The sequence below is a fragment of the Pyxicephalus adspersus genome, chromosome 2, assembly GCF_032062135.1.
Source record: "Pyxicephalus adspersus chromosome 2, UCB_Pads_2.0, whole genome shotgun sequence".
NCBI classification, from domain to species: domain Eukaryota; kingdom Metazoa; phylum Chordata; class Amphibia; order Anura; family Pyxicephalidae; genus Pyxicephalus; species Pyxicephalus adspersus.
In genome coordinates, this window is record NC_092859.1 from 7,139,479 (window position 1) to 7,163,998 (window position 24,520).

A 24,520-nucleotide genomic window follows, 5' to 3' on the forward strand; every position below is an offset into this window, starting at 1 on the left:
GGGAATTTTTACATTTCATCATTTGTTATTTCTGTATTTAAATGGAGCTGTCTGCTTCCTTCCCTTCTTTGTCCAATGATTGGTTGAGAAAGTAGATGTCTGGGCCATATAGGGCCCCTCAAGTTTGAGGACACCCTTGAGGTTATAAGAAATTCACAAATGAGCAAAAGCCAACACAATGTTTCCCATGGTTTCTGGACAATACTTTTGCAGTGTGTCAGGACTCAAAACATAGACATATGATCTTAGTTGTGAGCTGTGTGGTAGACACCTTTCCATTCCTCCTGACACTTCTCCAAACCTTTACTAAATGTGACAAATACAGAAGCACAGGCAAGGCTTTCTTGACATTCAGAGGACCACAATTTCCAGTGCAATATCAGTCATTTCACAACTAAAAGTCACAATGTGTTTAGAAGAAGCTCTAGAAGAAGCCTTAACCTATTTACAGATATAAAAAAAAAGTTTATCTAAGCCCGCTTTTGTAGTCCTACCAAGGAACCTTCAGATATCTGTAGGCATACCCTAATATCTAAAGGTGAGCCTATTTGGTGGCAGAATTGTTTGCCATGTATTTTGCATGCAACTGTCTTACCTTGTGATGGACCACCACACATGGTGTGTTCGCATATGGTTTAAGTGTAGAAGTATGTTTTTTTTGTCCTGTCATCATCTTGCATTGGATTTCAGAGTTGTATGCATGGAATTTTTCATACAGTGATAATAGGAGACCATGCCTATGTAATGCATGTTGACTTGGCCACTTAGTCTTAGTTAGAGAGATTGTATTCTAAAACTAGAAAAGTGGACCTCCAACTAAGGACCACCATGGTTTTAAATAAAAGTTGGAGATTTACCTTGTATGAGATTTTAGCATTTGAGTTCACATACACTATAAAGGTGTAAATCCAGGACAGCTTTTCAATTCCCTACTGCACCCCATGAACAAAATGTCCATTCCTATCTCCTGTGCTGAACTGTTGAAGAAGAAGCCACCATCTTTTATGGCCAAATGAGCCACAGTACATATAGACATTGTCCTGTTCCTGGCAGGCCAGGTAGAATCAGCTAACTCTTCCCATCACACCAGTTCATGGAAATTATTTAGGAAGTTTTTGAGGGCTGGTAAGAATTCAGTGAATACTAACAAAATTAGTCACCCTTAGGACTGAAGTAACAAAAGTCACCATGTACCCGGGAACAATAAACTTGAGCTTTTCCCACAGCTAAGTGTGAAATTAGCAAAGAACTTCAAATTATGGAGTTGGTGTCACCTCTGTAGGGTGATGGGACAATTAAACAGAAGTGTGTTCCTGGAAAAGACACACTTCTAAAGAAGAAAGGTGTCCTGTCTCCATTTGGTGTCTCTAGAACATCGTGAGGTTGTAAAGCCACCCGCTCCTTCGGAGTTGTCATTGCTGGGGTATATAATATAAATTTTAAATTTTTACATTTCATCATTTGCTTCTTCTGTATTTGAAGGGAGGATTGGACTGCCTCCTTCCTTCACTTTTTCGTCCAAGAATTTGTTACAGAACATCATAAGTCTCACTACCTACTGCTCTAAAAGAAGCCTAAATCGTTTTACAGGTATAAGAGAATGTTTATCAAATAAATGCTCATCTTCTAACATAACATAAATTCTGGACACTAGTGTTGTCTGGACTAATTTAGTGGGCCGTAATGGGGGTAAAAATATTTTTATAAAGGTATACTCAAATAAAGATTTTCTATAGCTATCACTGATCAAATGAACCACAATGCATGTAAATGCTGTCCTAATCCTGGCAGGCCAGGTAGAATCAACAATATGGTATCATACAAGTTAATACACATTATTAGGGGAAGCCCTTGAAGCAAAGGGTGGGTCAGAATCTAAGGAATACCAATATAGGTAGTGTCACCCATTAAACTGAAGAATTGTCTACACAACAAAAGTCTTGGATTCCCTGAATGCGGGAACTGTAGACTTGAGCTTTTTCCACAGCCTAGTGTGACATGAACAAGGAACTTCAAATTATGAAGTCGGTGTCACCTCTGCATGGTGATAAGACAATTAAAGTAAAGTGTGTTCCTGGAAAAGACACACTTCTAAAGACAAAAAGGCGTCCAGCTTCCATTTGGTGCCTCTAGGGCTTTCAGGAAGGTTGTAAAGCCACCAGCCGCTGGTTGTCACTGTCCCAGGTAGAGTTGGCCTACATATTAGGTTGCACTGGTGACTTTTGTATTTGAATGGAGAATTGGGCTGTCTCCTTTCTTCACTTTCTAGTTCAGTGAGGACTTCTTTTACAATGCAGATATCAGGGCCATATAAGGTCCCCCAAGCTTGTGGGTGCTGGAAACAAATAAACAGTAGTGTAGTTTATAAGACAATACAAAGGCTAGAAGTTAGGAGAGCAGATTATCAGTAAACTGGAAAAATGTCAAGCCAGGTCCATAATTTTTTTTAAATGGGGATTTCTAGCAGACTGATTCCTTGAGTATGTCAAAAAGCTAAATTAAGATAATGCATAACTAAAATTGGGAACTTAAATGAAGGCTGGGCCTGTACTAGCCTTCTGCTACAGCAACAATAAATGGTTCTTCACTTCATCAAAGGCAAACTACACAATCATTTAGCTTTGTGTTGACCTGCAGTTTCTGATTTAACTCCAGTAAATGGACCCCCTGAAAATTGCAATCTGTACCTTAATATTGTTTTGTTTCTTACTCCTTGGGGGCGGTCCCAGATTTTTATGACGAATGGTAATATAGTTTTTTTTATCTATGTAGGGAAAATATTTTGTTTTTATTGTAAGAGAAAGAAGAAAAGACATCAAACAGGCTGTCTGGTGAGAGGAAAGGAAGTGTGCCTAGGTGACAAGAACAATAATCATTTCTCACCTGACTCTACTTTTTGCACACTGACAGCTGACACTGTGCAGACAAGATACAACACACATTCATAGTTACATAGCCAGTTAGGTTGAAAAAATACAGAGGTCCAACAAGTTCAACCACTAGGTAAATAAACATATTCCAGATAAAAACCTATGGACATAGTCTATGGTCCAGGGGAAGGCAAAAAAAACCCTGGTACAATTTGCTCCAACAGGGGAAAAAAATCCTTCCTGATTCCATGAGGCAATCAGATGTTCCCTGGATCAACAGTCTGTTATCTTTGCTTTAAATCCTTAATACCCATCTATTTTCTGTGCTTCTAGAAATCATCCAGCTTTTTCTTAAATCAATCTATAGTAGTTGCTGAAACTACTTCCTGAGGGAGCCGATTCCACATTTTCACAGACCTTACAGTGAAGAATCCTTTCCTTATCCGGAGCTTAAACTTCTTTAGGGAAAATATCTTACTGTATGAGGCAGAAGAAAAGATATCAAACAAGCTGCCTGGTGGAGGAAAGGACGTGTGCTGGGGAAGTGTGCCTAGGTGACAAGAACAATGTACATTTCTCACCTAACTCTCTGCTAGCAAGATACATCACACAAGAATTTTTATATATTTATGTATTTATATAGGAATACAATTGCAATCTTGTTCTAGCCCTTTGTCTTAGAATAATATGACAAAAGCTAAATTCAGGTTATTTTACCTATGTAAAAAAAGTACTTTGATTTGATTGTATGAGACAAAAGAAAATACATCAAACAAGCTCCCTGTGGGAGGGAAGGAAGTGTGCTGGAGAAGTGTGCCTAGGTGACAAGAACAATGTACAATTCTCACCCTGACCCTGCTATTTGTACACTGACAGCTAATACTGCTTGCAAGATGCAACACACAATATTTGTTTATATATTCATTCATTTTTTATTGAACTGATTAATGCCGCCTCCATGTTTAGTCTGGTAATCTGCAAAAAAATGAAATGTTTCATCTTGGGTTTCAATACACTTTAGTTGCATTGGGCAAGTCATGTGCTTCACGTCTTTATTATATGCAACAGAGTTTGATAACGTTTACAACCAATGGTCTGGTCATATCTGAATGGTGAATACGATATTGTAATTCCTAATATTTTAATATAATTTTCGGTAATTCTGTCCAGTGGTCAGGTCATGTTTGATGGGTGTTTAAGAGAATTATCATTGATCACAACCACTGGTCAAACCATATTAAATGTACAATATTCTATTTTTATTTAGAATGTTTGAAACTGTAATACTATGAATTTCAATGGTCAGGCCAAGTTAAAGAAGGTGGTCTTGTCCATCTAAAGGCCAGGTCCAGGTCAAACAAAATTCACAAAACCCAATGTTTCCCATGGTTTCTGGACAATACTTTCAGAGTGTGTTACATGTGAAAACTTAAACAAATGATCCTAGCTGTGAATTGCATGGTAGACACCTCTCCATTCCTCCTAACACTTCCCCAAACTTTTACCAAGTGTGACAACAACAGGACAGGCAATACTTTTTGACAACAAAAGGACCACAGGGGAGGAGATTCTGGAAGGAGATGGGGTGAAGATACTGGAATGAGATGGGAAGGAGATTCCAGGATAGGTTTCCTATACCCAACACACTTTATGTTTTTATGTATTTAATCAGTACAAAGTTATTTGACTAGAGATATCTAAAACAAAAGAGATTGCTTAATTCCCACAGTCTAAAATGAAATGTCATGCTCATTCAGGGAGTTGTATGAATCATAACTGGTGAAAGACCGCAACCCATACGCCATTCATCCTGTATAGAAAGCATTGTGATATCACTCAGATTAAAAGTCATAATTTGTTCAGGTGTCTAATGATAGGGAAGTCCCACTGCCTACTGCTCTCAGGACGTAGGAAAAGCCTAAAGGTGCCTACAGAGATAAGTGAAAGTTTGTCTAATCCTGCAGTCTGAGTTCTTACTAAGGAACTTTATATATCTGTAGGCCTTCCCCACAATTTGATGGGTGATCCTACCTGGTGGCAGAATAATTGGCCTGAGATGGGTTTTTGCTTTCTACTTTGATGTTACATCAATTCAGGGTCACTAGTGTTATATAGACTGATTTGATGGGCAGTCATATTGGTAAAAAATAATTTTCTAAAGGTATACTCAAAACTATAAAGATCACTATTACTGGGCAAAAGATGCGCAACACATGTAAATATTATCCTAACCCTGGCAGGCCAGGTAGAATAGGCCAATTGCTCTTATCATACCAGTTAATACAAATTATTAAGGTAGCCCTTCAGGCCAGTCAGAATCCAGGGAAGACCAATAAAGTAGAGTCACCCTTAGAACTGAAGAGTTGTCAAGAAGGGTCTTGGACTCCCTCTATCCGGGAACTGTAGACTTCAGCTTTTCCCACAGCCTAGTGTGAAATGAACAAGGAACTTCAAATTATGGAGTTGGTATCACCTCTGTATGGTGATAGGTCAGATAAAGAGAAGTGTGTTTATGGAAAAGACACACTTCTAAGGACAAAAGGTGTCCTGCCTCCACGTGATGCCTCTAGAAGGTTGTAAAGTCATGTAAAGCTTGTAAAGCTCCTTCAGAGATGTCCTTACCAGTATGTATATAGACCTGTAGTAAACTTGGCCTATATAACTTTTCACATTTAATTATTTGTTGCCAATGTATTTGAACGAAACATTAGTCTGTCTCCTTCCTTCACATCTTTGTTAAGCAAAGGATTCTTTGAGAATACAGATTTCTGGGACAAACAAGGTCCCTCAGACTTATTAATTCAACTACTTTTCAATTCAATTGCTTTCACTGTACTGCAATACAATAGGAACCCCCTGACCTGCCTATGTTTTAATAAGCAAATATGGTGACTTACTACGAGGCTCAGATGTGTTCATATATAGGGCCCATTTGAGACTGGAAAGTGCATTGGTTCAAACCAGTTGGAGCAGCCATTCTCAACCAGGGTTCTTTCAAACATTTCTAGGGAATCCTGAAATTGGCCGATCAACCTCCCATTTGATAATGCCTGCAAAGAAATGGGGCCAACACCACATGGAGCCAGTTGTATGACTATAATGATAATTTTAGTTGTCTATAAAGGTGGTATTCTAGCCTCCATTGTAAGTGGGCAATTTTGTTCACTTGCAACCAATTTCATAATTTACATAATTTTATGGGGTGCTCAGGGTTAAAAAGTTTAGGAAGGGTGTCAGATATTGGATATTACCTTAGCCTCTGTATCCCTAAGAAGTAAAGTCACAGTTTCTTTCAGATGAGTGGATGTCAACCCTATCACATTTGTTTGATGCCTAAAGGTCACTATGGCTATAAAGAATCAGTTCCTTTACGAATGAGAAACACAGCTTTTGCTACAGTCCTTACCTCCTCTCTGGTGCTGTTTCTCACAAATTCCATATTCTATGATCCACCACTAGTCGTCTTCATGTTATGCTTCATAATGTTTTAGCTACAAATGGGATCACCGAAACAGAAAAGAAATCCACAAAAAGCGACTCTGGTGGGACTCGAACCCACAACCTTTGAATAACTACAACAGCTAGAAGTCCAATGCGCTATCCATTGCGCCACAGAGCCCTTGTGATGGGGATGATTGATGAGGACATACAGTGCCTGATTGCATTCAGAATATTCTTCAGTGTCTAGAGCAGTGTTTCTCAACCTCATTCATGTGGGAACCTTTGAAATAACTTTCAGGTTTTCAAGGAACCCCTTCTATAATTACTATATCTACAGCTCAGAGTATATTATCATGGTGCTCATTGGGAAGCATGCCGCATACATACATTGCTGACCGGGGAAAGAATGTCACCATTAAGGCTGGCCAAAAAGATCATTGATGTCAATTTCCCCACTGCTCTTATTTTATGATGTTTGGAGATGGCCATGGACAAAATGGTCATACCTGGCCCTTGTGTTGAACTGTTCAAGAAGACCATTGTCTTCTATTACCATCACTAGGTATACTAGCCACAGTAACCCAGGTCAGTTGACAGATCAGATATAGTAGGCCAATTTTTCTCATCATAACAGTTAATGGAAATTAATGGAAATTACCTAAGAAGCAAGGTCTACTCAACAAAAGTCTTGGACTCCCTCTATCCGGGAACTGTAAACTTGAGCTTTTCCCACAATCTAGTGTGAAATGAACAAAGAACTCCAAATGAACTTCAAATTATGGAGCTGGTGTCACCTCCATATGGTGATAGAACAATTAAAAAGAAGTGTGTTCCTGAAAAATTCACTCTTCCAAGCACAGAAGGTGTCTTGCCTCCGTTTGGTGCCTCTAGAAGGTTGTAAAGCCACCAGTTGTCATTGCCTTGAGTAGATTTGGCCTATAAAGGTAGGACAGGTGACATTTTCACATCTAATTATTTGTTGCCTTTATTTTACTGAGCATCACACATTTTTCTTCCATCTCTTTTGAGTCCAGTGAAGAATTCTTTGAGACTCCAGATACCTGAACCATATAAGGTACTTCAACCTTGTGAGATAAATCTGCTTTCATTGTCTGGGATGATCGACATACAATGTTCTCAGTAAACTGTAAAATGTCAAACAGGTTCATAATTATGTATTAAAAATTGGGATTTTCTAGCACTAGGGAACATTCCTATTTCTTGGGCCTACCTGTGCACTATGCAGCAAAACCCAGGGGTACATATTATGGGCAAGATGGGAAATCCAATCCCAAAATGACCACTATTACAGTATACGGTCATCATATGACTTTTTTAAGATGTGGATTGTTTCAGAATCATAGTATTGGGTGAAAGGGAAACGAGGGAAAAGAAAGAGGAAAGTAAAGAGGTGGAAAAATGGAAGGAAGGGAAAGGGAAGGGAAGGAGGTTAGGAAAATTAAAGAGAAAGAAGGAAAACTATTTCGATGCAAACTTTTACAATGTGGAAAAGACTACAAATAGTCTTTACAATTATAATTACAAATATAAATATGTCTTTAGTACAGTGCCCTTGTGTACAAAACACCTAATGAATAGTCATTTTCTATACATATGAGATGTATACAAATTGTTGTATATGTATAGTCTATTTCCAAGTATAAAGGCTCAGTCTATTTTTAGATGAATTTCTTCTTTAGACAAAATAGATATAGAGTACATGACAAGTGATTTCCAGAGCACTTTGGTTTAGTTAAAAAGACAAAACCCGCTGAAAGCTTTTGAGGTTTCTTTTGTCTAATTGAAACTTCATATTGAGCAATCAGATATAGGGATGAGTCACTGATCTCACGAGGTATAAATAGCACAGGTTTCTTTTAACAGAGAAAAATATATTTAATTACACATAAAAAAGAGACTCCAACTATCACATACGGCTGAATAGAAGACTGAGTTATTAAACTGTAATCCTTAAGGCGTATGTGAATAATATATTAAATAACAAACAAACATATATACAAAATTCATACAATATACATTAAAAAAATCCACCAATGGTTTCTCTGTGTTCCTCTGTGGAAAGGGTTCTTTTATGGAAACTTTTATGGTAACTAAAGAAATGTGCAAAAAGCGACTCTGGTGGGACTCGAACCCACAACCTTTGAATTACTACACCAGCTAGAAGTCCAATGCGCTATCCATTGCGCCACAGAGCCTGTCCGGGTCATGGGTTAGGATGACTGACTATACTTGGTTGCATTTATTCCATTTTTCACTGTGATGCAGAAAATGTTAAAATGCAGATCAATATTGAACCTTGGTTCTCACCCCTACATACAGTATTAAGATAGGTACTTTATATCTTGCCTAAGTTTTTATAAGTATGGTGTCTTTTTGAGAAATCTTCATGTACAGGTCCCTATATGTAGGGTACTATGATGGAAATTCACTCCACAACTGTAACAAGTCCAATAATAATTGTGCTAAGTGGATATTAATTAATACAATCCATAAGAAACATAATAAACTTTAGACTTCCACTCACATGGATGGGATCCAATGACCAACTCCACAGGGGATTGCAGTGCGAGATTCCTACCCCCCTAAAAAATGCTATCCTCATGAGAAAACCATACTTTTTTGCATTTAACAACATTTTCAAGGCCATTTACATTAAGGAAGGCAGTTAGGATTAGCCTGGTAAACTTGGAGAAAGGCTGGGCCAGCCAATTTTGATGGCTGGGACTCAGAAAAATATCCAGTTAAGATGCCAGCAGCACTGATTAACGGCTTAATGGTCATCACATAAATGATTATGTCAGATATGTCTCTTGTATAGTGCAAATATGCCGTGCATTGAATTTAAGTTCCACTTTTATATAAAACATTTAAATATACATTAAATATATGTCTGTAGTTGTACATGAAAAGATGTCAAAAGTATCAGCTACTGTCAATAATCATCCTTCTGAGGGCTTCTTGATTTTCCCCAACCCTTCTCTCTGGAGCTATTTCGGCCCCCTGCTGTAAAGGTGTCAGACAGAAGTGTGGACCATTGTCACCTAGGCACGCTTCCTAAAGTCACACTTCTGTCTCTTTTGTTATGCAACTGTTTAATATGTTTTACAATGGGTCTTCTCCATTAGTCTCACAGCTTGATTATAATTAAATACAAAGTCAATAGTTCCACATTTCCTCTATATTTTATCATTGCAAGCTTTTTTTTTTAAATGATGTCAACCAGTTAATGGTATTTTAGCAACTAGCTTCACATATACTGTAGAACTGCCAATCCAGGATGGCTGATCAAATTCCCTATTGTTTCCTTTGCTCATGTGGTTGGAGATGGACAAGATGGTAATCCCTGGCCCCTTTTGAAAAAGACTATTATGGCCATCATTGGTCATATAGCCCCCGTTCTCTAAAACCCAACAAGAACCTTGGCTGGCCAGTTCATGAAAATTATTTAGGAAGTTGTCTGGTCAGAAAAGACCAATACAAGTGGAATTGCCCGTAGGATTGCAGAATTGTCCAAGCAACAAAGGACTTTGAGTTTATATAAAGAATACAGAACTGTCGACTTTTCCCACAATCCAGCGTGAAATTACCAAGAACTTCAGATTATAGAGTTGATGTCCCCTTTGTATGGTAGTGGGACAATTAGTTAGAAGTGCGTTCATGGAAACTTCTAAAGACAAAAGTTGTCTTACCTTGATTTGGTGCCTCCAGCACTTCTACGAAGGATGTAAGGCCACTGGCTTCTTCAGGGTTTTCATTGCTTGGGGTAGAGTTGGCCTATATCATAGGGAGCATTGGTGACTTTTTTTTAAAGTAAATCATTTAGTGTCTCTGTATGTGAATGGTATTGGGCGTTCACAATCCATTATTTAGGTATCCATGAAGGATCCTTTGAGGATGCTGATGTCCAAGCTGTACAAGGTCCCTCAAGCTTGTCGGAACAATCAGCTTTCACTGTCCAGGATACATGGAAATGAACAAACGGTCATGTATTTACAGGACAATATCAATTTTATCATTATTGGTCTTTTCTGTATTCTGACCAACCCTCTTCTTTAACAGCTTACTAAGTAATTTCCATTAAGTGTTACGATGAGAAGAGTTAACCTACTCTACCTGGCCTGCCAGGGTCATGGTTGGGAGAGTCATGTTTAGGAGAATTGATTATAACACAATGTTTTCAGTTAACTGTTAACATTTCAATGAGGTTCATGAATATGTATTTCAAATGAGGATTTCTAGTATGAGGGGACATTCTTCTTTTTTTTTTTCTGGAGCTCATAATACGAACACAATGGCATTTCAGTTCCATAATGACCAAAATAATGGAGTATAAAGTCAGCATATAACTTACTTAAAACGTATTTTGTTTCTGTATCATAGTAGAGATCAATGAATGATAAAAAGTGATGTTTGGTAAGCAAGAACAGAAAGAACAGGAAATAAGTAAGGGGAAGGTAAGAAAGGAGGGAAGAAGAGGTTGGATTGTAGGAAACAAAAAAAAGAGAAGGAAGACTAATCAAATGCATGGTTTTGCAAAGACTAAAAAACTACCAGACTGCATCACAATGCATTAGGAACATGTTACTGCAACACATTCACCTAATTCCCAATGCCAAGGGATTGAACACTTATCCTAGGGAATCTGGTTTCTTTTATGTGAAGGCAAGGATTCTTTCAACAGAGAGTAATTGAACAAATTACATATGAAAAGGAGATTCTAACTTCCTCCTCAGCCTTGATAGAAGACTGATTTGTTAATATGTAATATTGAAAAAGTGCGTGACAACAAAAGTTCAAATTGTAATGATTAAAGAATAGCCATATATATAAAATTCATACCAATCCTGCTTTTACTAAAAAAAAAAAACTTAAGTCACCAATGGTAGTCCCAAGTTCTTCTGTGGAAAGGCTTTCTTTATGGTAACCCATACAGAAGTGAAAGAAGCAACAAAAGGCGACTCTGGTGGGACTCGAACCCACAACCTTTGAATGTCTACACCAGCTAGAAGTCCAATGCGCTATCCATTGCGCCACAGAGCCAGATAGGTTGAGCTGTGTTGATGATAATAGACAGTACTTGGCTGAATACATTATTTTTCACTGGTCTGTATTTCGAAAAATTCCAAAATGTAGATCACTGGGGATTCCAGGTTTTCCCACTTACATGCAGCAGGACAATAGGGACTCCCTGTGTTTCCTAAGTTTTAGATAGGAAGTTTGGAATTTTACTTGGAAGTTCAGATGTCTTCTTGGCAAGTAACTCTTCTCAGTGATACCCAGACTGCCTCCTGGGGTGATGAAACTTTTAGACCCCAAGTCTTCATATCTGAATTTACCTCTGGGAAAGGCTTAACTCTTGGCTTTCCAACATTCAGTGTCCCTGGATCCTGACCCCAATCTCGGGCAGGCCAAATCCAAAAACTCTTTAAGCAGACTCCTACTAGGCCCAGTGGAGGACCATCAACTGCACCCCAGGGGGCACAGGGATCACCCCCTATCACACAGGTCCACCCCTTTACTTATACATGGCACTCTCTCACTTCAAGGCCATTTTCCTCAGGTATCTACATTTTTACTCAACCCACATAAAAGAATAATCCCCATAATGACTGACTGAGGTTTAAAAACACTAAATTAGGTTTTATCTTTCTCTCCCTATGTACTGAGAATCTTCCTAGCAACAGCAAAAAGGATCGATCACCAAAATTTGAGACACAACCTGTGTAATACAGAAAAAAAATCACAGCTCTGCCTGTCTGAATACCACAATTACACCAAAAAAATGCTAAATTTAGATTCAGCCTGGCAGAAGGTCCCTATAGTGCAATCCTACATATGCTACGCTATTGTGGCCCAGACCAATTAGGATGGCCAAATTCGTCAAATGCAGACAAAGACGAAATGAATATGTCAGCAGTAGTGAAACTACTGTGAAACTGATTCCATTTTGGCTAACCTAGAAATGATTTCACATTATAGGATTTTAGAAACACTACATCAGTTGCTTCTTATCAGTTCTCAGTTGCATTAAAAAGTCCAGGAGCCATGACTTCTGAATACATTAGTAAAAGTAGCTGGAACATACAAGTCTTAAAGTTCAACAGTTTTGACAAGTATCTCCAACTGGAGTCCCTTTGATGTAATCAATTTAAGGTCTCTGATGTTCTCAGACCCCTCTCTGGTGCCTGTTGTAGAGGTGTCAGATGGAAGTGTGGACTATTCCTCATTGTCACCTGGACACACTTCTCAATGGCACACTTGCTGGGACACACTTCTGTCTTTTTGATATGCAGGTTTTGCTTCTACTGTCCAATTGGTCTACAGTTTTGTACCCAAACCTACTGGCACACATCGCTTCTGGATGAAAATCAATATTTCTATATTATTAATATTAATATTAATATAATTATTATTTAACTGGATTTATATAGCGTCAACATATCATGCAGCGCTGTACAAATATAGACAGTGACACGGGAGGAGGAGAAGACACTGCCCCAAGGAGCTTACAATCTACATTGAAGAAACTATTTAAAAAGTTAAGCTGACCATAGACCTACAAAGACAGTCAAAATTTGGGGCAAAATTTAGGCACTTGAAGGCTTTTTGTTACCAAAATTTTAATTATCAGTTCAAGAATGGTCACTGACCTGCATGTACTAAAGAGTTACTAATCTTGTTAGTTTTAATATATATAACAATTTCCAATAAGGGAAAATCTATGTATGTATGTATTTATAAGCACATGGCAAAAGAAAAAATATATTTTACTGTAATACATGTATGTATGCTTTGCGTTGTAAAGTCCATGAATTGTCCTAAAAAGATTGGAAAATCAACTGCAATACCCCCTAATTTCCTTGGTTCATAGCTACACCCAACATAACGTCTATTCCACAAATGGAAGCCCCCTCCTTAGATGTTGAGTAATGGCGCACTTCTAATTCATTATAGGTCTAATCCTATGCCACAACCAAAACACTATGGAGCACCAAACATGCCAAGCCTAGGTCCTAATCGATAAAAATGGACAAATAGCACATTGGTAGTTGAACCAAACAAGGAAACTAGTTCAACAAATAACTCCATTCAAAGTTTCTTTGATCTTCACAGACCTTCTAGTGCCATCCAAGACTTTGTTGTAAAGGCGTCAGACAGAAGTGTGGACAGTCCCCGTTGTCACCTGGACACACTTCTGTTCCTTTGTTATGCAGCTGTTAGATTTAATTTACATCTTCTCTAGATCCAAGCAATGCTCACCTTGGAAATATTTGTAGGGACTTTACCAATTTTTTTTATTTTTTACCAATATGTTCTGATCAGCCCAGTTAGTTAGGATATAACCCTATGTCTGTAGATCCCACCACTGGAAAAAAGAAGTTTACCATATAGGTCCAGTTTATCTTATTTTAGGAATGTGACTAATCTGAAGGACTGGATGACTACAAAAAGTCACCAGATGGTAACAATCATTTGTTTCTCTAGAAGTGTGTCTTTCCCATGGGCACAATCCTTTTTAAATTGCCCCATGAAGGAATTGAGTTCACAGCACTTCCAACTTTTAAGGTTCCTGTCTGATTTCACACAAGCCTGTGATAAGGACTGGAGTCTCTAACTCTCAGGCACAGAAGGTCTAAGAAGAGCATTGGGATGTTTTATGGTCTTAAAGGGTAACACCTCACACTTGTAGATTGGTTGTTACTAGTTTACAAGGGTCCAGTGGACAAAAACAGCTACATGAGCTCAACTAGGCCACTGACATTCTGCTGCCCACTTATTACTTTAAAGAGAATTATAATATTTCTAAAGGTTGGTGTTCCAACTAACACTATGAAAGTGATATCAGTAAAGGAAACCTGTAAAATAGGATTCAGATTGACTGCAATTGCTGACATCCTTCTGAAAATACCAGCGGTGGTGCCATGGTGGTGGTGAATCTCATTGACCATTGGAGGTCTGACCATATATGGTACTGTCCATAAATGGTCACATCAACCACAAATGTGTGTGGTGCTGTGGCTTAGTTGCTTAAAGCGCCTGTCTAGTAAACAGGAGATCCTGAGTTTGAATCTCAGCAGTACCTACTCTTCAAAAAATTTTTCTAGACAAAAATTGTCATGACTTTGAAATTTCCTCCCTCTCTAGTCCCAGAAATTGTTGTCAGAAAAAGGGAATTAAGTAATTGGAATGAAAATAAAGAAATCAAATGGCCATTAGGATGTTAAAGAAATTTACTCTATTTGTCTTACATCATAATAGTCTATGTTGAGGCACAGGTTTATATAACCTCACCTGTAGCTACCTGATCTAAGAGTAGCTTTAATGCAAAGTTCTATACATTAATTCTACACCACCAATTGGTACAAGCAAATCACATACCCCAATAGACCAAAGAATGTCTCTAACATTGCTGGCTAATTGGAAGAATGTCACCAATAAAAATCTTTGGTATCAGAGGTAACTCGGCTCTGACCGGTAAGCCCCTGAGCGGAGTCAGGAGGAGGACCCTGCTGACGGGGTGCACCGGCCAGGTGGGTGGGTGGTGTCCCAGGACACCACCCACCCGCCCTCCCATCGCAGGCTCAGATCTGCGATGGGAGAGTCGTTGGGATTCTAGCATCATGACATCACTATAGGGGAGGTTCCTCATCTGACACCTGGCTACCCGCGCATGTGCGGTCAAGAGCAGATCATTTTAGTGGTCCTCGGGACCAAAACGGTTGGCGACCACTGGTTTAGATGATGCATTAAACAAAATTTATGTTCATCCCATTTCAACAGGTTGGAAGTCTGAGACTAAGTAAAAAACTGTGGAGCCCATCTAGCATTGTGGAACAGCAATATGTAGAAAGTCCCTCAGTATGCTCAGGGAAATGTGATTTAAGTGTTAAATGGTAAGAAAAAACACCCAAGCCCATAACTTCTGAGCAACATTGGAAAGCATTATTCATTTGTCCTCTTTGGAATACTGTGTCCAAGTGAGTGAAAAAAGTATCATCTTGGTGTCACTAAAACTGACCTGAGGGGTACAAGCTGCTCATGGCTCAAAGAACCACTAGCAACCTCTGGAGGAACCCTGGTTGAGAAACTCTGCTCTAGAGGCATCAGAAACTGTAAAGGTAGTAGGTTAGTGTTGGTACCTTTCTCCTCGTCCACAATTTCACTTGACCATCTCAGGACCATGAATTAAATGGAACATTAGCTTACTAATTTAGAAACCTTGTGTTAAGTCCACACAATAAATACCTCCAGATACTTTATGACATTGGGGTGCATGTGACTCACTTTGTTTTCTTTTCTGTGATATCACTGTTGCTTCTCAGTCATCTAGAATGGTCACAAGGTGGTCAGAAGACAATCTTAAAAACCATGTGCAAGCTTCAATTCACAAGCCTCAACCTTTTGCACCCGGATTAATGGAGCAGCAAGGTAGAGCATTGGCAAAGTACAAGTGCCGGATATTATTTCCAGAGGTCATTGGTGACAATCATCATATTCCTAAAACATTAACCTCCCGACTGTTAAGCCCGACCTTCGTACGGGCTAAAAAAAGTTGCTGTTTTGGTTAACCCTGAGATTTTCCGTAAATTAAAATCCCCACTTACCTGGTCCCGCTGTGCTCATCCAGCATCGTGTTCGTGTTCCAGCGTCGTCCTCCGTCGATCTCCCTCTCCAGCGCTGGGTGCCTTCTCCTATACCAGCGGGACCGGTAAGAAGCCGGCCGGCATCTTGTGTTCCGCCGGCCGGCATCTTGTGTTCCGCTGGCCGGCCGGCGGAACACAAGATGCCGGCCGGCTTCTTACCTGGTCCCGCTGATCGTCCCGCGTCGTTCTCCATCCAGCGCCGGGTGCCTTCTGAAACGAGAAGCCGTCCGGCGGAGAAAAAAAAGCCGCTCGGCTTCTCCCTGCGTGCGTGATGACGTCGGCGCGTGTGCGGGAAATTCAAATTTAAACTCATTCATTCATTTTGTATTGGATTCAATACAAACTCCTGTATCCAATCCAATACAAAATAATTCAAATAAATACAAAGTGTGTAACTGGTAAATTCAAACTCTCATTTTGTATTGGATTGAATACAAACTCCTGTATCCAATCCAATACAAAATAATACAAAATAAATACAAAGTATATAACTGGTAAATTTAAATTCATATTTTGTATTGGATTGGATACAAACTCGTGTATCCAATCCAATACAAAATAATATAAAATTAATACAAAGTACATAACTGGTAAATTCAAACGCTCATTTTGTATTGGATTGAATACAAACTCCCGTATCCAATCCAATACAAAAAAATAAAAAAAATAAAATAAAAGTAAATAACTTGGAAATTCAAATTCATATTTTGCACTGGATTGGATACAAACTCCCATATCCAATCAAATACAAAGTGATTCAAAACAAACTCCAATAAATACACAATCAAAGTTTAAAAAATTGCCACACTAGGGAGGTGTTTTAGAATAATATATTACTTTACAATATACAAAGTTATTGCTTTTTCAGTATTTTCAGTATTTTCGATTTGTTTTTGTAGTCATGTTTAAGCTGATTTTTGTGTTTTTCCTTTAATTTTATTAAAAGTAATTTTTTTTTTTACATGATTGTGTGTTTCAAACATTTTTTATATTCATTATATCTACTAGACCCTTGTTCGGACATATTTCTGTAAGTTACAGGTCTACAATTTAAAAAAAAAAAATTTCATGAAAAACAGTGGAACACTTTTGGTACAGAAATCTAGACCTCAGTGTAACGCTCAGGTGGTTAATCTTTACAAATTCACAATGAAGTGGAAGTGGTATGAAGATAATACAAATCAACCACTGAAAACTTTATTAGCAGGGAGCTTTTCCATGGATTTTGATCTTAATTTCAAATAATTGTGATGAAAGCCTCTCTGGTGAAGGCAGAAGTGTGGACCATCGCCTAGACACATTTCCCTGACACCCTTCTTTTATTCATTTTGTTTTGCTCTTCATAAGGTCCATATCTCCTGATGGCCCCTAATTTAGAGGTTCTAAAACGGGAATCTTGAGGTCCCTCTTTGCTCCTTAAATGACCTTCTTTTTGGTCTGATTCAGACAAACTTACAACTTATCCTGCGAAAAGTTGTTAATATTTTTCTGTTTTAATTACTTCATATTTATTCCAGGCGTAGTATAATTAGAAAATTCCCTTGTAGGTAGTGATAGGTCTGATAATTTTGTGAAAATGAACTCTTTAACTATACAAAGGAACTCACAATATATAGGCGTATCCAAAGAGAATGGGGTGATGGGGTGCATGGTGCCTGCAGCCAGTTACAAAGGGGATAAAAATGAACAATGTGCATTTTGTAAGCTGATGATTTTCTAACAAATGGCCCTCCAGAGCATAAATGTAATAAAATTAGCCATAGTAGGTTGTCAGCTCTTTTGACTATCCTGTTCTGGTGCAATTCATTAGAACCTTACACTGTCTTGCAGGTTCTTTATGATTTTAGTTCTAGTTGGTTCAGATGTTTAGGTCTGCACATACCGTGTTTCCCCGATGATAAGGCAGGGCCATCAAATAAGACAGCCCCCCCTTTTCATGTTAAAAAGAAAAAAAAGCCCCCCCCCCCCCGCAAATAAGCCACCCAAAAAAAATAATTAAAACATACTCACCCGATACCCGGATCCTGCGTGTGTCTGGCTGCAGCAGCGTCTCTCCTCTCCTCTGCCAGCATCGTGTTTTCTCCTGTCTTGTAAAGCAAAGCGAAAGAAGCCGGCACAGCGCCACCTGCTGTTCCCCTGTCCTAACTGCCGTGCAATAGAAAAAAAGCACAGCGTGATCAGAAGAGGAATTTGAATGACAGAGTGATCAGAAGGAGAGTTTGAATGACACAAGATGATCAGAAAGGGAATTTGAATTGCACATGAGTGATCAGAAGGGGACAATGATTGGCACAGATTGATCAGAAGTGGACATGAATGGCTGTAGTCTTCTTCATGGGTAAATAAGGCATCCCCCTGAAAATAAGCCCTAGAGCATATTTTGGCCTTCAAAAAAAAATAAGACAGTGTCTTATCATCGGGGAAACAGGGTAGCTTTTACACTTTGTGTTGTTTGGCTTTGTCTGTGTGAGTGTAAACAGCAGTAAAGCTTTCCCCTGCCACGTGTATGAATTTGCAAGGCCTTGACAAACTTCTCGTTTAGTGATGTCAGAAACTATTTGTTTATAATTTTTTTAGGAAAAGAAAATATCTTGTTGCATTGGCCGGGAATCGAACCCGGGCCTCCCGCGTGGCAGGCGAGAATTCTACCACTGAACCACCAATGCATTCATGAAGATCATGATTCCATCTATGCTGAAATAGGAGACCCCAGAGTATCATTTTCATATGTGATAGATAATTCTAACAAAACATAAAAACACAACTCCATAGAGATTAAAAAGCACCAATGCACTGATAAATAGTAAAGTGATAGACACCTTTTGTCTGAACCCAGTTTTGAAACTTCACCAAAATCCCAGCCAAGGGTAGGCAATTAAACTAACTACCTTGGTATTTTTTTATTTTCTAAGTTATGTAAAGTTTTTTTAGTGTCACAAACCAGGCCCAAACTGTTTTCAGATACTCTATAAAGAGATTAAAACTAAACTTGTTTGGTTTATGTATGGGGTAGTTGAGGGACCTACAAACATAGGAACATTTCTTAATCTGACGCCCCACATCTGGAAGAGACAAATGCTTTTTAATGTCACTGAAGGCAGCCGGTCCATGATGTGTCATGGCTTCAAGTGGTATAAACATGTTTCCTTGTTGGAAGTTCTTAAGACCATTTCTGGCCCCATATCAGCCCTTTGCTACTGAGGAGTAGGATACAAGTGTGGACATTTCATTGTCGGTTGGACACACTTCCTCATGGCACATTTACAAGGACACACTTCTGTCTTTTTCATATGCAGCTGATCTACTGTCTAATTAGTCCCCAGTCATCACCTAAACTTGTGGAGAATCTCAGAAGACAATGGTCTCCTGTTTGTGGGAATTTCCATATGTTTTACTTGTGTACAGGTGTTTTACATAACCTGGGGCAGATCAATACCCCTTTCTTGGTGCTGGGGAACCAAAAAAATGTTTGGAGTGTAGCAGTCTTACACAAATCCTTCTTCTATGGGTGAAAATAAGGACATGTACCAAAGCAAAGAGCAACTGGCCAGATTTTACAAACCTTGCTCAAAGACTATGTCTTCCAAGATGATGAGCATGTTCATTATCAGTAGACCAAAAAGCAATATCAGCTGGTTGGGTCATATTGGCATGCCCATCCATACATTCATTCCTAGGCACAGTAGCAAGTGAAGAAAATGAAGGTTGTCCCCAATAACTTAAAAAACTGTGGATCCAACAGCTGCCTATTCTTACTCTTCCACCACTTCCTGATTATTTTTACTATCAGAAGCTGGAGAGAGGGGCATAGCAAGGGTTTACTATAACCTAACCCATAAACTCCACATCTGACATTAATCTTTAATTGCAAAGATTAGCAGGAAGAAAATAAACAAAATACATATAAAAACATTTGGGGGTCAGTGCAGCAAAATCCTCTTTACCCAATATTCCAGGGTCCATAGAACTTTACTGAGATTTGATTGACTGGGGATCCAGAGAGAAGCATTGAATTAATAAATGTTTCGGACCATTCTAAACTATTCACTTACAAAAAGTTTTTCACCCCAGAACTATTACAGATTTGGAGGGTCTTTGCTGTTAAATTGTTAAAAGGCACCAAAAGGCAGCAGGGTAAGTGTGTCTGTAAAATGTGTCGTTCTCATGCACACACTTCCTATTGATTGCCCAGTTGCCACTTAGACGTGACATAATTCCCATCATTTGAAGGTCCTTGTTCATTTCACAGACTGTGGGAAAACCTCAGCTCAGTGCTTCCCAGACACAAAAAGTTGAAGGGGTTGTTGAGGGGAATAGAGGGTGTTAACATCTCTAAATTACCAGCTTTAGCTTTGCCGTGATAGATGGTTGGTACACCTAAAACATCTCATTCCAAAACCATAGGCATAAAATAGTGTTGCCCCACTTCTTTCTTTGGTTGCTTTTCTAAAACAGTTCCACACAAAATTTGGAATGTATTTGTGGGAGTTTGTACCCATTTAGCCTAAAGAACCAGTTTTGAGGCCAGAATGGATGAGAAAACCTGGCTTACAATCACTGCTCCAATTCATCCCAAAGGTATTCAATAGGGTTCAGGTCAGGGCTCTGCTGGGGTCACTTGAGCTCTTCAACACCAAACTGGTTAAACGTTGTGTTCATGAGTTGGGTTGGTGTCCTTTGCTAATGTCACACAAGCTTTTAGGATATACTGGAGTCTCCAGTTCCTGGAATCATTTTAAGCATAGTGTTGGGGATGGGATGGTCTTGAAGGGTAATACCTTCATAAGTTTGTTGTTGGAAAAGTATTTAATAGATATACAGGCTAAACTAGGCCACCAACTTGTCCAACAAGTTGTCCACCAAAAGACAACAGAACTGTCAAAAGAGGAATAATCCATCATTCTCAACAAGGGTTCGTGGTAGCCAAGGGTTCTTCTTAAGGTTTTTAGGGGTTCAATAAAATGTAGCTATCTGACCTCTGATGTGATAAAGACTGCAGGGATCTGGGGCCAACACCACTTGGTAAAGCCAATTGTATGACTCTAAAGACGTTTTAGGTGTTTATGAAGGTGGTGTTAGAGCCATCAGTGTAAGGGGACATTCTTTTCACTGGCCACCAATTTAAAGGAATAATATCCCTAGAACCCTTAATAAATTGGTTTTTATGGTTTTCTCCAGGGTAAGAAGGTCAAAAAAAGCCAACCTAAAGGTTTCTTTGCTTTTTTACTTATCAATCCATTTTGAAAGGAAGGGCTAGAAAATTGTCTGATGGTGGTATCAGTAATCGTTGAGAACATTTTAGTTAGGATGCAATTTTTGACCTGCTGAAAACTGCCACATGGATTTTCTGCTATTCCCTAGCATGTGTCTTGATTGGAAGGTCCAAAGGTGCCCCATTGACATTACATTGTCTCTTGATCCTGTTAAATTTGATGGTACCAGGAAATGTTCACTAAAAACACGAGTAATGGGAACCAACAGGAAATATTACTGACGTGATCCTGTAATTGAAATCGGAAACATGTACTTATACAACACATTGAGTCTTGGATAGTTGAATACACTATATGGTCAATGGACTATAATACACTAAAAGTCAATGGACACCCTCCCAACCTACTAAGTTCTGGTGATTCCTTTAAGGGGAAATGTTAATGCTTCAACATACTTTTTTTGACCATTGTACTCTTTCAGCTGGCAAAAAAAACTTTCTGTCCCAAGCATGACTGCTCTGATTTAGAAAGCCAATTCCACAAAGACATGGTTTGCCCAGTGTAATGTGGAGGAACTCAAGTGACTTCTACAAAGTTTGGAACACAACACATTTGAACACCTTTTTAATAAATTAATTTTATTAAAGGATCAATTCCAGGCCTGGCCTTCCATCCAAACTAAGTACTTGGTGTCACAAATGCTCTTTTGGCTAAATGAGCACAACTTACCACAAACATGTTGCAAATGTTTGTGTGTAGCCTTCCTACAAGAGTGGAGGTTCTTATAGCTCCAAGAGGAATGGCAGTGGTGGGGTGATTCTATAAAATGTCCATTCCCATAAAACTTTATGTGCACCAGCTATCATAAACTAGCAGACCATCGACAAAGCTACAGAAGTCAGTTTGGAGCTGTATATTGTCCACATGCTCCTCATCCTTCCTTGACTGTTCGGAAGTTGAGTTTGTACCACAGCCGGGAATATCGGGTACAGAGGATTTTGCCGCACTGACCCTCAGATGTTTTTGAAAGATTTTATTGATTTCTTCTTGCTAATCTCTGACATGAAAAAGAATAATGTCAGGTTTGGAGTTAATGGGTTAGATTATGGTGAACCCTTGCTTTCCTCATGCTCCCAGCTTCTGATAATAAAGAATTAAGAAGTGGTGGAAGATTAAGAATAGGCAGCTAGTGGGTCTACACATTTTGAAGGTTATTAGAGTCAACCTTCATTTCCAGTTCTTGCCACTGGGCCTAGGCATAAATGTATAGATGGGCCTGCCAAAATGATCCAACCAGCTGATATTGCCTTGTGGTCTACTGATAATGAACATGCTCATCATCATCATCTTTGGGCAAGGTTTGTAAAATCTGGCCAGTCTTTCTCTTGGAAGTTGTCGCATAAGAAAATTAGTTTTCACCCAAAGAAGAAGGATTTGTGTAGAGTTCTAATGCTACACTTACTTTTTGGGTGCTCAGCACCAATAGAAAGGGGTATTGACTTGCCCTAGGTTATGTAAAGCACCTGTACACAAGTAAAATAGATGGAAATTCCCACAAACAAGAGACCATTGTCTTCTGGGATTCTCCACATGTTTAAGTGATGACTGGAGACTAATTAGACAATAGATCAGCCCCATATGAAAAAGAAAGAAGTGTGTCCTTGTAAATGTGCCATGAGGAAGTGTGTCCAGGCGACAATGAAATGTCCACACTTCTATCTGACACCTAAGTAGCAGAGGGCTGATTATAGGGCCAGAAATTGTCCTGAGAACTTCAAAGAGACTTCCAACAAGGACATTTTTTTATACTACTTGAAGCCATGACACATCATAGATTGGCTGTCTTCAATGACATTAGAAAACATTTGTCCCTTCCAGATGTGGGGCGTCAGAATGAGAAATGCTGCTGTGTTTGTCCCTCAACTACCCCATAAATAAGCCAAATTAATTTAGTTTTACTCTCCTAAAAGAGTATTTGGTTTGGTTTATGACACTAAAAAATTACCAAAAATAAAAAATACTGGGGTAGTTAACTTAATTCCCTACCCATTGGCCTGAATTTGGGTGCAGCTTCAAAACTGGGTTCAGACAAAAGTTTTTTTATCATGTAGTATCATGTATGAATGCATTCGTGGTTTTGAGCTCCATGGAATTGTATTTTTATGTTTTCTATCACATATTAAGGTGAATACCCAGGGTTACCTAGTTTAACAGAGATTGCACACTGCTCCCCATCAATGCATTGGTGGTTCAGTGGTAGAATTCTCGCCTGCCACGCGGGAGGCCCGGGTTCGATTCCCGGCCAATGCAATAAGTTTTCCTAACAAATTTCTACACAAATAATTTAGGGCTGACATCACCATCTGCTTACTCTCACTTTTCCATCACTCCCCTGTTCTTTATAAGTTCCAGAGCAAGAGTTAATTTCCAACTTGGTTCAACCTAGTAACTTTAAATCTGAAAATAATAATTTTTACATCAAATATTAGCAAGAAGGAAATCATCAAAACAATTCAAATCTGATGTGCAGAGGGGCAAAATCCTCTGCACCAATTTTATAGTCCAAAGAACTTTAGTGAAAATGGATCTAAAAAAGGGTTCAGAGAGAATAAATTAAATAGCAAAGGATTCTGACCTAGCTACACTTATCATGTAAAGAAAGGGTTTAAATCTGAACTTTTAGAGATTTGAAGCATCTGATGACTTTACTGCCTAGAGGTGATGCCTGTCTCTGAAGTGTGTCATTCCCATGCACACACTTCCCTTTGATTGCCCTAATTACCATGATGAGGTGACACCTTCCCCATCATTTGAGGGTACTTGTTAATTTTGCATAAGATTGTGGGAAAAACTTTGCTCAGCACTTCCCGGACACAAAAAAAGTTGAAGGAGAGTTTGGGCTGTTGACAGATTTAAACTGACATCTGTAGATTTTCTGTTAGTCTACTATTTATGATAGATGGCTGGTTCACCAAAAATATCTCATTCCAAAACAATGGGCATAAAATAGCATTGCCCCCCGTTCTTTCATCGGTGGCTTTTCTAAAAAGGTTTTACACAAGATTTTGGAGTGTATTTGTGGTAGTTTGTGCCCATTTCAATACAAAATTGACCCAGAGGAAGGCAACAAAAACTCTTAGTTTATGACATATGGGTTATTTGTTTTAGATAGTTGGCACACCTAAAAAGGGTTATTAAACATTCCATTCCTCCTTCTGGGTTATGATGGCCTTCACTCTTCTTGGAAGTCTTCACACAAGGATTTGCCTACATTTGGTTCTCCAATTTGTTACAAAGGTGTTCAGTAGGGTTGGTCATGGAGATTTGTGCT

At 38.9% G+C, this 24,520-nt stretch overlaps 6 non-coding genes across 6 annotated transcripts; 2 read left to right on the plus strand and 4 right to left on the minus strand.

The window, feature by feature from the left end:
* Positions 1 to 6,404: 6,404 nt before the first annotated feature.
* On the minus strand, positions 6,405 to 6,489 carry TRNAR-UCU (transfer RNA arginine (anticodon UCU)). Its single transcript is given in 2 exon segments — positions 6,405 to 6,440; positions 6,453 to 6,489. It is a non-coding gene; the product is annotated as a tRNA-Arg (tRNA).
* Positions 6,490 to 8,442: 1,953 nt separating this feature from the next.
* On the minus strand, positions 8,443 to 8,527 carry TRNAR-UCU (transfer RNA arginine (anticodon UCU)). The gene is given in 2 exon segments: positions 8,443 to 8,478; positions 8,491 to 8,527. It is a non-coding gene; the product is annotated as a tRNA-Arg (tRNA).
* Positions 8,528 to 11,287: 2,760 nt separating this feature from the next.
* On the minus strand, positions 11,288 to 11,372 carry TRNAR-UCU (transfer RNA arginine (anticodon UCU)). Its single transcript is given in 2 exon segments — positions 11,288 to 11,323; positions 11,336 to 11,372. It is a non-coding gene; the product is annotated as a tRNA-Arg (tRNA).
* A 2,969-nt stretch (positions 11,373 to 14,341) lies between these two features.
* On the plus strand, positions 14,342 to 14,415 carry TRNAT-AGU (transfer RNA threonine (anticodon AGU)). The gene has a single exon. It is a non-coding gene; the product is annotated as a tRNA-Thr (tRNA).
* A 4,156-nt stretch (positions 14,416 to 18,571) lies between these two features.
* On the minus strand, positions 18,572 to 18,642 carry TRNAG-GCC (transfer RNA glycine (anticodon GCC)). The gene has a single exon. It is a non-coding gene; the product is annotated as a tRNA-Gly (tRNA).
* Positions 18,643 to 23,428: 4,786 nt separating this feature from the next.
* On the plus strand, positions 23,429 to 23,499 carry TRNAG-GCC (transfer RNA glycine (anticodon GCC)). The gene has a single exon. It is a non-coding gene; the product is annotated as a tRNA-Gly (tRNA).
* The last annotated feature ends 1,021 nt before the right edge of the window (positions 23,500 to 24,520 follow it).